This window comes from Camelus dromedarius, chromosome 21 (assembly GCF_036321535.1).
Source record: "Camelus dromedarius isolate mCamDro1 chromosome 21, mCamDro1.pat, whole genome shotgun sequence".
Taxonomy (NCBI): Eukaryota; Metazoa; Chordata; class Mammalia; order Artiodactyla; family Camelidae; genus Camelus; species Camelus dromedarius.
This window is the reverse complement of record NC_087456.1, coordinates 18,932,778-18,945,270: the sequence shown is the minus strand read 5'-3', so window position 1 is coordinate 18,945,270 and position 12,493 is coordinate 18,932,778. Positions and strand designations below refer to the sequence as shown.

The window sequence follows — 12,493 nt, the reverse complement described above, 5'->3', positions numbered from 1 at the left end:
AGGGGCCAGTGTAGTGCACTAAGCATAAATCCAAGGAATTTGATGGGAAATGATTGCTTGGAGAGGTACTGACATAAGTCACAATAACAAATCAAACAAAATTCCTCATCTTTGGTAAACTTAATAAAATGGCAGTTTCTTGACACTGCCATTCCAGTTGATAAAAACATCCTAGAAGACATGCAGAGACCATGGGATGGGGGGATGGGGACAGAGAAACCAAACCCAAAGTGGATCCTGAGGACATAGAAAGTGGAACAAGTGGGTAGATTCTACTGAGCTTCTCAAGATGCTAAGGGTTCCATTCTCACACATCTTGACAACTGTTGAATAATCTGAAGGTTGCAATATCGATGTTTATGGTAAGTAATCAGGCAGCAGAAGGCAGAAGCCTTGACCAGGGATTTCTTTGAGATAAGAAATGGTTCACGAACAGGCTAATAAGCTTGGAACCAGATTCATTTTGGGAGTAAACATTTGAAACGATAAAAGCAATACAACATTTCCTCTCTCCTGAAGAGCTCTCTGATTCAGGCTTCCTAGAATAAAGGCCTACACGTTAAGATACAGGGCAAGTGACCGGACGACCTGGAAGTGCAGCCCAAGTCCTGGAACCCTGGTGAGTCCAGCCCCCAGATTACAACCAGGCACTACAGCCAGACTTCGGCCGGGCAGCCACTTTATTGCACTGCCTGGCTGTCCATTTATATAAACACACAGCTGAAGAGAATCCAGGAATACCTCCAGCAGAGAAACCCCTGCTTTTGTCTGGCAAAGCTGCTCCGACCCCAAAGGAATGTACAATAGGAAATGAAAGCTGGACAGAAAATCAATTCCAACAGGAAACAGGATGATCCCTGCTCAAGCTCAGTTCCAAGATATATCACTGTAATAACCCCGAGCACCGTGGCCAGGGAGCCTCCACATGTGCACCACGGAGAGGGGAAGGAAGAGCCCGGAGAAACCAGGGAAGACGGCCCACATTACAGCCATCTCAGTCACTGCCATTTCAGTGAGATTTTAATTCATCTGTGCCCCTACCCATACAAGGATGATGGTTGTGTTTTAAGAGGAAGTTGAACTGAAGACGTGAAAAATCTCCTTTAAAAGTAGGCAGAGAAGTCTGGTACAGCCATTATGGAAAACAGTATGGAGATTCCTTAAAAAACTAAAAATAAATTTACCATATGATCTAGCAATCCCACTCCTGGGCATATAACCCAAGAAAACTCCAATTTGAAAAGATACATGCACCCCAATGTTCACAGCAGCACTATATACAATAGCCAAGACATGGAAACAACCTAAATGTCCATCAACAGATGACTGGATAAGGAAGATATATATATATATATAATGGAATACTACTCAGCCATAAAAAGAATAAAATAATGCGATTTGCTGCAACATGGATGGAGCTGGAGATCATCATTATAAGTGAAGTAAGCTAGAAAGAGAAAGAAAAATACCAAATATCACTCATATGTGGAATCCAAAAAAGAAAAAAAATAGACACAAACTTATTTACAAAACAGAAACAAACTCACAAAGAAAACAAATGTATGGTTACAAGTGGGGAAAGGGATAAACTGGGAGTTTGAAGTTTGCAGATACTAACTACTATATATAAAATAGATAAACAACAAGTTTCTACTGTACAGCACAGGGAAGTATATTCAATATCTTGTAGTAACCTATAATGAGACAGAATAAGAAAAAGGAATATGTGTATGTATATGTGTAACTGAAACATTATGCTGTACCCCAGAAATTGACACACTGTAACTGACTATACTTCAATTAAAAAATAAAAGAACAAGGAGCATGAAAGAGAATTTTGAAAAGTTCAGATGGTCACTGTGACATCAAATAAAGGACATTAACTTGGTAAGCAGCTCAAAATGGTGGATACTGCTGATGTTATTTACACTAAATCAGATTTTCTTTTCCAGTGGTTTGAGTGGGAAGGTGGAAAGAATTCTGTGGACCCAGAAGATATGATCTCCGGATCCAGCTCTGTCCAGTGTTAGCTGGGCAACCTCGGGCATACTGCTTAACTCCTATGGGCCTCAGTTTTCTCATACGAAGTGGAAAACACCAGCTCAACTCCTCGGGACAGTTGTAAGGACTGAAAGAGATGATTTCTGTGAAAAGTGTTTTAAAAACTCAAATATTGCTTTTTATTACTTTGTTTACTGTATTGTTTTTCTTACATTATAGATCAAATTAATTTGTCTTTCCTATGAAAACACCATCTGATGTTGGCAAGCGAGAAAGGAAAAGTCAACATGGGATCCGAACTTGCCATTTCATTATACGTTGACAGGGTGATCCAAACTTTATAAAGTAAATAAATCCAGAATTGAAAAAAAAAAAAAGTAAAGTGAAAGCCATTCATTTGATCAGACCCATTGGAAATAAAAAGGATTTTCTGTACCAGGCTAGATTCTGGGCAGGCAAATTTTATGTCTGAAGGTAGTAGAGGCTGGCACTGATGCAATAATAATAAGGAAAAGAAAAAAACAATGTGAAGGTTCAAATCCAGCTCAGGGAATGCGGGTTAAGCTAAAAGCCAGGCGGGAGGCCGGGAGCTGGGTTAGGAACACAAACAGGTTTAGTAATCAATCCAAAATCACAGTTGTGAAAACCACATAAAATGCCATCTGGCCTCCTGGATGGTGTGGAACATTAAGCAAAGGCAGCCTTCCAATACACATGTTCTCATTTCTCTGAGAACAGCTCTCCTCATTACCCGATCAACGATGAAAGAGTTACCCAGGTCCCGGTCCAGCGTTTCCGCCCTCGCCAGAAACGAGTCCTGGGAAGGGGGCTCACCCGATGCTCTCTGCATCCTGAAAACCAGTCGGGGGCGTGGGGTCTCTTCTGCTTTCCCAAGACTGTTTGCCATGACCATGTCCATCTTCCTCTTTGCCTTAAACATGTTTATAAAAGTATAGCTGATACTATTCTGGAAAATTATTTGCATATGTGAGTCTAACTTTTAGATACCCAGGTCAATGGCATTTAAGTACATTCATATTATTTTGCAAACCATCACCACTATCTGTCTCCAGGACATTTTCATCATCCCAGACTGAAACTCTGCACCCTTTAAACAATACTCATTTTTACCCTTCTCCTAGCCCCTGGCCACCACTATCTACTTTCTATCTCTATGAATTTGCCAATGATATACATGGAACCATATGATATTTGTCCTTTTGTGTCTGGCTTATTTCATTTAGCATAATGTCTTCAAGGTTCATGCTACAAGCTATATAGCATGTATCATATTTTCATTATTTTGAACACTGAATAATATTCCATTTTATGTATTTGTTTATCCATTCACCCATCAAAGCACTCTGGAAACTACTTTCTGGATAGTATCAGCTCACTTGTAGTGAAGGAAGGTCATATTTGCCTACCAGTTGGAACATCAGGCATCTGTCTTCCAGATTCACAAGCACACAGGAAATTTGCCACCATGGTGTCCCACCTCCCAGCCACTAGGCTGTGAGCTTGGGAAGGGCAGGAACCATGTCTTCATCTGACAATGTTCCCATTCCTGCCAACCAGCACGGTGCCTGGCACAGGGCAGGCACTCAATAAATACTTCATAAAGGATTAAGTAAACCTCGACAACACCTTTTTCTGAAGGCCAAGCCTACTCTTTTACTCTAAGTCAAGTTACTGTCTAGAAAAAAAAAAAATACCATTTAGAAAAATATTTTCTGCTAAGGAATAGCTTCCATTTTTCTTAATTGTGAGTCTAATTTTTTGAAGGCAGAATTTATTTAATCAGTCAAACTAAGAGGCTGTGTGTGGTCATGGAAAGAATATTGGACACTGGAGTCAGAAGATAAGGATTTAAATTCCACTCTGCTCCTGAATGTGTGACCTTGGTTGAGTCATTGGACGTCTCTGAGCTTCAGTTTCATCATCTGTAAAATGGAAATAATTGTCCTCACAGAGTTACTTTTGAAAATCAAATAAACCCCCCAAAACTGAAAATTAATACAGCATGGTTCATACAATTCAGTGTGGATAGGTCAGTCCTTCTTGCTTCAGCATATAAACACTCAGAAGTATGCTATCTAAGAAGTCAAAACATAAATGCAATCACTAAAGAGCACTTAAAAATTGCATGGAGAATAAGTACAAAATTATATAGGACCGAGGTGAGGCTGTAAAAGGAATATTGGAAGAGGTGAGTTTTGACTGAGCCCTTCAGGAAAGCGATGGGCATGAATGACCAGTGGGGAGAAAGGATGGAATTCTGGGCAAGAGACATAAAGATAACAAAGGTGAGGAAATAAAAACCAGTAGCTGGACAGGGAAAATAAGGTCGACTTTGCTATCCAAGGGTCCTGTCCTTGACCTAAAAATCTAGGCATCCCATCAAGACTTGTGCCAACAGAGTCTGGAGGCTACAGGAAGGTCCTTCAGTCAAAGTCCGCAGGGCTAACGCTGGTGCCCACTGCACAGACCTAGACCTGCTTCCTGACTGCATCCTTGTTTGTGCTCCTGTCATCCCCACTCAGATTATTACCCACACCTCTGATGTTCTCCTTGCCTCCGGTATTAAATGGTACTATCCTGTAATAATGGAGATTCCCGACTTTTTAATAAGAGATGTCAACTACAAAGAGCTGAGAGAAGAGGCTTCAGTCTGCAGTGTGAACACACATCACTTGTTCCTGAATGAGGAGCACAATGTACAACACAGACCCTCCTTGTTCTCTCGGCTTAGGGTAAATTTCCCAGCCGATAAGGGGGGAAAAATGACAAAGCATCAAAACATCCAGGACCCTAAAGCTTCCTTCCTCAAAGCCATATGTCTTAACAGCAAATGGAACCTGATTCAATGAGTAAAAAGTGCTACAGACTAGCAAACAACCAAACCTGGTAATTTACTGGACACCTTGTGATCAACATTAGGCTAGATGCAAGGGGTGTACAAAGATGGGAAACGGAGAGGCAGAGAAGTCTCCACAAGTTCAAGTCTGAACCAGAGCTGTCTGAGGCAGACCTAGATTCCCAAGACATCTTCACACTCATTCAGGCCTCCTTATACCCCAAAGCCATCAAGTCAAAGCAAATCCCCCCAAGCCATTCTCTGAATCAAGTCCAAAAAAAGTCTCTCCAGCAAATCCAGCCTACTAAAAACCAGACAGAAAATTTTTTCTAAACATATTTAATAGGTATCTCTCAATTATTTCAAGTCCCTGAAAAGTAATGTTTCCAAAAAGGACTTAAGAAAACACTAAATAGAATCATCATCTCTAATGTTCGAATTTCCCCCGGAAAGTTCACTCTCATTACCTCCTTCCTGGCCTGCCATTCATCCAAATGTGTCAACATCTTTTCATGTGCCTTTCAACATGGATTGAAAACACTACTTCATGCGAAATCAGATGAGATCCTGAAGAGTGGGGATGATTTCATTTCATTGTCTCAGAAGATGTTGCTCTGTCTGCAAGGTCAGAGTTCTCTGAATCTTCCTTAAGTTTGACCATAGCCACTTACCATTGATCAGTTTAACCTCATTATTCTAAGCCTGTGTCTACATCACACAAGTGACCAACTGGTTCAAGCAGTTGTCTGGTTCAGTTTTGTTGAAAATCAATTAGGAATCTGACAGAATTGACCATTTGTTGAATTGAAGTGTCTAATTAATTCAGTTACAGTCGAGCGCTGCGTGTTTGATGATTTTCTTTAGTAGTATGCTTATGTTCCTTTCTTTTTGATTTTTTTGTATCTGTTGTTGGGTTTTGATATGTGGTTACCCTGGGGTTCATATATGTTGAACCATAATGATATCTATTTGATTTTAACTGATAGTCATCTAAGTTCAAACATGTTCTAAAAAAATCTACATTTTTTTTACTTCCTTCCCCACACATTTTGTGGTTGTGATGTCGTATTTTACATCTTCATGTTTATCCCTTAACTGTTTATTATAGTTGCTTTTTATAATTTTTTGTCTTTTTATCTATATACTGGGTTATTTAAGTAATCTTCAATCCTTACTATAATATCTGCCTTTCAAGTGGAATTTACCCTTTCCAATAGATTCTTACCATTTAGAGAAGATCCTTCAACTATTCAAGGGTAGTCTTGTTAATTTGGACCCCTGAAGACAAGTCAGTTCATTATTTATAAAGCAACTCAGAAAAAAGAAAAAGACAAATTGTAAAATTTTGAGAGGGGAGCTACCCTCAAGGATGTAAAATGTAGACTATGCAGATTAATTGCTGAAAGGATTCTCATGTATAGTTACACTCTGACCCTTTGTTCTTTCCTTGAGAGTAGGGTAGGAGGGGAGGGGAGGGGAAACTCGCTACAGATCCTCTCTCTTTATGACTTAGAGTGAAATGAGAGCCTGGAGACTCTGTGGGAGGTTTCCAACACAACTGTACTGCCTTACATTTCTATGGCTCCTTTCTCTGAGAAAGCTCTAAGTGTTTTATGAACCTTGCCATAGACTTCCTGTCCACAGCCCCTCAGGATACAAAACAGGGCCACCATTATGGTCTATATTCCTTAAAGGAAGAACTCCAAACAGTCTAACTGCCTTATTTCTCAAGGGAACTCTACCCATGGGAAATCAGAGTTTTAACTTGCAAATTCAAAGACTATTCATAGTGATGCTTCTTCCAAGAAGACAAATCGGGATGATTAAATTCAATTTTAAGCACATTCCTAAACAGAAAAATTAAAAAGCAAGAAAGAAATTTTCCTTCTTTATTGCCATGCTGGTACCCCAAGAATCTCTTCGCTGCTAGGAGTCATCCATCTGCTGCAAGGCAAAGTTCTGTCTGGAAAGCTCCTGAAGCCACCCAGGCGTGGAGGAATCAGTAAAATCACTCAGAAGACTTGGACACACGGTTCCTCTGCAACAAGAGCGGAATCCACCCCACGACTCTCCACGTCGGCCACTTACCCGCACTCATGTGGGGCAAACCTGGTTCAGTGCACAGTCTATCCCCGGCGTCTCCTCTGCTCCCAGCTCCCCACACTGAGCAAGCACCACCCAGACCACCAGAACATCGCCAGGCAAAAACAGGGACAAAATAGAAGGGACAACCCAAGCAGAAGACAGAGAAAACAAAGTTTTGCTCAGCCCTGGGGATAGGATTACGAAAGATTAAAAACACACACACGTAAGGCTGGAGTCAAAAGCCTCTCTAAATTACATTTCTTGGATTTTATTACATTATCTTTGTGGCACAGTTATGAAGCATTAAAGATAATGACTCCATTCTGCAAGTAACTCAATATTGAATGTGATTGATAAGCAGAACCTGGGCTTTAAAGAAAACTCTTAATGGCAAAATCCAGGAGCAGGGACAAGACAGGAGTGGCCCTTGGGCCACCTGGTGACCGATCTGCTGGCCAGAGAGGAGCTGTCACTAGGCAGAAGCTGGGTGGTTGACATGTTGCTTCTGTGACCCATTGAGGACTGAATGGAACTGGAAAGGGAAATCGGCTTGCAAAACACACACCTGATCTACTCCAGCAACAAAGGCCTGTCCTCTATTCCCAGAACACCAGAAAGCTGGTGACGGAAGACACTCCCATGACAAGCTACGCCTGCTTCTCCCTGAAAACCAAGCTCCCTAAGGTGGTAAAAGTTTCTGAGAAGTTGCAGAATTGTAAAAATCAACCCCAATAAAAGGGTAAACAAAAGTGGATCAGCCTCCAGCCTGTCTGAGGATGTACACAGCTACTAGGAGCCACTGGGCGCACCCCTTGCAGGGCAGCGGGGGTGGAATGGATGGGGGAGGCAGTGACAGTCCCCTCCCCTGCCCCTCCCTGTCCCCTCAGCTTCTGTTACCCACAGGCTGAGAAGTCACTGTGGAGCACTGGGCTCAGAAGGACTCTAAAAGTGCCCATGGAAGGTTTCTTTTAACAAATACTACTTCCAAGGTTACCAGTAACCAGAGTGAAAGGCAATGTAGCCATTCTGCCCTCTTCCCACCACTGTGCTGGGGCGGGGGGGTGGGGGGTGTGGATGGTGGGGAAGGGAAAGAGTTTCATATCCAGCCTTGCACCATCTAATCTATTCTCTATGCAACCCAGGAAGATTTTTTTAAGTGAACTTGTCCTATCTCTCTCCACAGCCTGCCCGGCCTGGGAGATCCAATCCCCCTCCGTCCTGGGCCTCTGGGCTCCAGCCTTTCTGTCCTCCTCCCAGATCCTCAGAGACCAGCTCTTGCCCTTCCATGGGCTCTACCCCTGCTCTCCCTACCTGGAAGGCGTTCCACACCACCTTCTCTGACTCGTGAGTTCGCCATCTCCAACCTACCCCTTCAGTCTCACCTTAAACATCATAGAAACATCAACAGGCCAGTTGGTATCTGTTCTTTTGGACCCTTGATGTCTTTGTAACTAATCACACTTGTTATTTCTTCACCACTACCAGACAAGAATTATGTTTTACCTGCTGACTGCTATATTCCTAGTTATGGAGACTGGCGTACACTAGGTGCTTAATAGGACACCAGGTGCCCAATAAATAATTTGTCAATTTGACTAGGAGGACTTGGGCAAAGACAGGGCAACACAAAGGCCTGAGAACTTGAGGAACAATGGAGTGGAGCCACCGTCCAACAATGGAGGTAGGAGAAGGGATGTGGAATGAAATCAAAGAGAAAGTTTTTATTCTTTGAAAGATTTCCCCAGATTTTGGCTAAATCTGATACTTCTCAGATTTAATTCAATTCAAGGTTTTGTTTTGTTTGTTTGTTTGTTTGAGCACCTACTACCTGCCAAGTGTGGTAGATTATTCGCAAAAATGTCCTCAATTATCCTCTTCTCTGTATCCCTGTCCCTCTACAATGTGACTTTGCAGCTACCCATCCCCATCCCCAAAGTAAAAGGTGAAGTCTATTTCCCCTCCCTTTAAATCTAGACTGGCCTTGTGGTCTCTTTAGCCAATAAAATACAGCAGAAGTGGCGCTGTACCAGTACTAAGCTCAGACCTCAAGAGACCATGCACATTTCTGCTCACTCTCTTGGAAACCTGCCCAGTTGCCTCTTGAACAAGCCCAGGTTAAGCTTTTGGAAGGCAAAAGATCACAAGCCCCTGAGTGACCTGGAAGCTGACCACAAACACATGAGGGAGCCCAGCTAAAAGCAAGAACTACCCAGCTGAGCCCAGCCTCCACTGCCAGCCTGCAGAATCATGGCTAAATAAATAGTTGTTCTTTTAAGTCACTAAGTTTTGGTCAGTTTGTTGTGCAGCAACAGACAACTGGTACACCAAGTGGGCACTGGGGATGCGGAAGTGAACGAGGCATGGAAAAGGCCGCCACCTCGGGGAGACAGACACGGTTTCCATTCATTCATGCACTCAATACAGGTTTTATTGAGCACCGAACTCAATGCCAGGCTCTGCATTAAAGCTGGAGATATAAAGGTGACAAGACACAGTCCCATATTCCAAGTTAAAGAGAATATAGACAATAAGTTGACAATTCCAAAATGGAGTGTATAAAGTACTAAGACAGGGGTAAGGAAATCTAACAAAGTCGGAAGTAGGATTGAGGGTAGAACGGGGGAAGTTTGGGGAGGCTTCCCAAAGAAAATGCTGTCTAAGCAGAGGCCTAAGAAATTAGTAAATTTAGCCAGGAAAAGTAGAAAAGGTTTTTCTCAGCAGAGGGTTGACACTTACATTTCCAACCTGTACTGCTCATTCTCAAAAGGAGGATAACACGTATCGTGTTAATTCCATTACATCTCCTGATGCTGCTCCTCTCTTCATCGGTCTTTTGAATGAACTGAGAAAACTTAGGGAATAAACTCCCAACTCCCCTGCAGAATAATTGGCAATTTGGAACCTATTACTCCATAAAAAGAATTTTAATTGAACACCCTCCCACCCTCCAAAAAGAAGGGAAATTTTTCAGATAGATGGGAAAGGAAAACACAGAAGCTCTAAATATGCAGTTATTCAAAGGGGGAAAAAAAAGACTTCGAGGCTGCAAAAACTCATTTGAGCCACAAAGCCACAATTTAAGTTAGCAATTTTCACCTTTGATGTTGCATACCACTCCTGATTACACCAATTAATTAAAGTGGGTGCATCTGGTTCCTTCTAATTTTCTGCTATCAGGCATAGAGCAGATACTAATAAATGTTTATGAGATGATTTTTTTCAAGTCCTTACACTTGCTGAGTGTAAAATCACAATAATCATAATCGAATGGGGTAACAGAAGGGTTCTACAATGTCTGGATTCCTATAACTTGTCAGTAATTTCCTCAGTGATAATCTTCTACTCAAGGGGCAGAAGAGGCTTTCAAATCCTACCCTACAACCACATCTATGATTAAACCAAAATTCAATTTCATTGCACTTTATGAAGAAGGTTGTCTGACTTGATCAATCAGTCATGGTGAGGATTCCAAAATTACTGCTGCTTCAGAGGGAAACATTTTATTTCTGAGCAACTTTTGGTCACCAATTCCAACAGCTTTCATACGTTTAGTCATGTATAAAAGGTAGCCCAAACCTCAGACATAATCAAATACAATGGAGCCCATTATGTTAGCTGCCTCTGTCATATACACTGCAGGTGAAAAAAAACAGTTGTACTATTTGGACTGACTTTCCTCTTGTTGATAAAACTCCCTTCCTTGAAATAGCAGCAGTAAACTAAAAACAGGGTTTTCAGTCATCATGGAGGTTAAGGGTCTTCGGGCAAGAAATTAAGACCTTTGGGTTATTCTTATTGCTGTTAATTACAGGGAGGTTCTAAATGTTAATTCACAAATCTAGTCCTATGTGTTGTATAGCTCTTCCTCCTCAAAACATAAGAAAACTAGACATAAATTAGAATCAGTTCATTCAGATTTAACCTATTCTGAACCCCATCATCCATCTTGAGATGCTGTCTCTCTCGGAGTCCTACCAGCCCAGTGGTCCACCACTGTCAGGCAAGACTTCATCTTCGATGGACCCAATCCTCTTTTTTATGGTCCACATTCCCATGCCCTTCCTCCACATGAGTGCTACCTTTTCCAGGGAAATCTGCTCAGTACTCTTTAATGTCAGCTATAATTTCTGGTTGAGATGATGTTCTGGAGGCATGCAGAACAGATGATTAAATTGGATGCTGTATTATCCTCAATCCATTTATGATGCCCATTTTCCTGTCTTACGTTGGTTGCTAAGGAGATTAGTGTGAAATGGGGTCTCCATCCTAAGGGGTTAATAATTTTACACTGCTCACTCTCCACAGAAGTCATAATCTGCTGTGTGTGAAATCACATTTAGTTGCTGTGAAAATGATTATGATGCTCAGAATGGAACATTATGGCTTCAGGTGGGAGATAAGTAGTAAGAGCAGATGGACCCATAGAAAATACAAAAATTCGTCCCAGGAATAATGATCGGCACTAAAAGAGAGGGAGGAAGGGATGGTGCAGAGAAAGGAAATAATTTGGGACATGGAAATTGACTTTGTCGGTGCATTTTCTAGCTGTTTTTTCCTCTTATCATTCCCTTTTATCTTTTTTAGAAACCTGTAATAGTATGATTGGGACACTCAAAAGATAATTATCAAAATCTGGAAGCTGGTGGGAAAAATAAAGATGGGGAGATGAAAAGCAATAGCTACTTTTCAGCAAAATCCTAAATTACCATTGAAATTAGGAATTCCTTCCCCTTCCTTGGGCATGTATCAATTAAGAGGCAAGGCACTCAGAGATCCTCAGATCAAGGGCCCTGACTAGTAATATGATCTCTGTAATATGCTAAAAGTACCAGTCCACTAAAAGGCAGGTTGCAATAATCTCTTAATCAGCCTTGAAAACAGAGCCAAATCTCAATATTTGGGAAAAAGAAAAAAAAAAACGCATTTATATAGATTTTGAAAAACCAGAGCTAATTAAATTAATATGCAACCACAGTCCCATTTTAAGACATTTAAGTTTGGCTTAATGTGAAAATCTAATGACTTAAATAGAAATTAACAAGTATGTAAAATGAACCAGATATGAATCCTTAAGTATTTTTTAAAATAAAAATTAAATGAAATAGTTAAAAATATATAATGATCAGCACAGAGGAAAACTAGTTCTAGATCTGCAAAGATTTTCCTGTTATATGTAATTAAGAAGAAAAAACTTCTGAAAAGCTATAAGAAAATCAAAAATATTTAACTGAAATTTTAAATGTTTTGGAAAAATCTGCTACTTAAATTTACCTTGCACCATTCCTTTAATAAAGTGAAGAATCTTAAGTTTATGAATAGGCACTACCTGGTTTACCTTTTTTATACATATGCCAAATATCTGGATATCTTTAAAATGGGACATGTTCTTATCCTAGTAATTTTCTGCAGAATTATGATCTGGTTCACCGATGGTTAAAGAAGCAATATCCCAAGTGTGTGAGTTTGGGTTTCTTTTTTTACTTTCTCCTACCCATTCCAGCCTAAGAAGCCCAGGTAATCCACAGTTACTCCTCAGACCAGGTGATACCC

The 12,493-nt window shown here is 41.0% G+C and overlaps 1 protein-coding gene across 1 annotated transcript in view; it reads right to left on the bottom strand.

Moving 5' to 3' along the window:
• KIF26B (kinesin family member 26B) overlaps positions 1 to 12,493 on the bottom strand; it is a 427,084-nt gene that overhangs the window by 322,258 nt on the left and 92,333 nt on the right. The window lies entirely within an intron of this gene.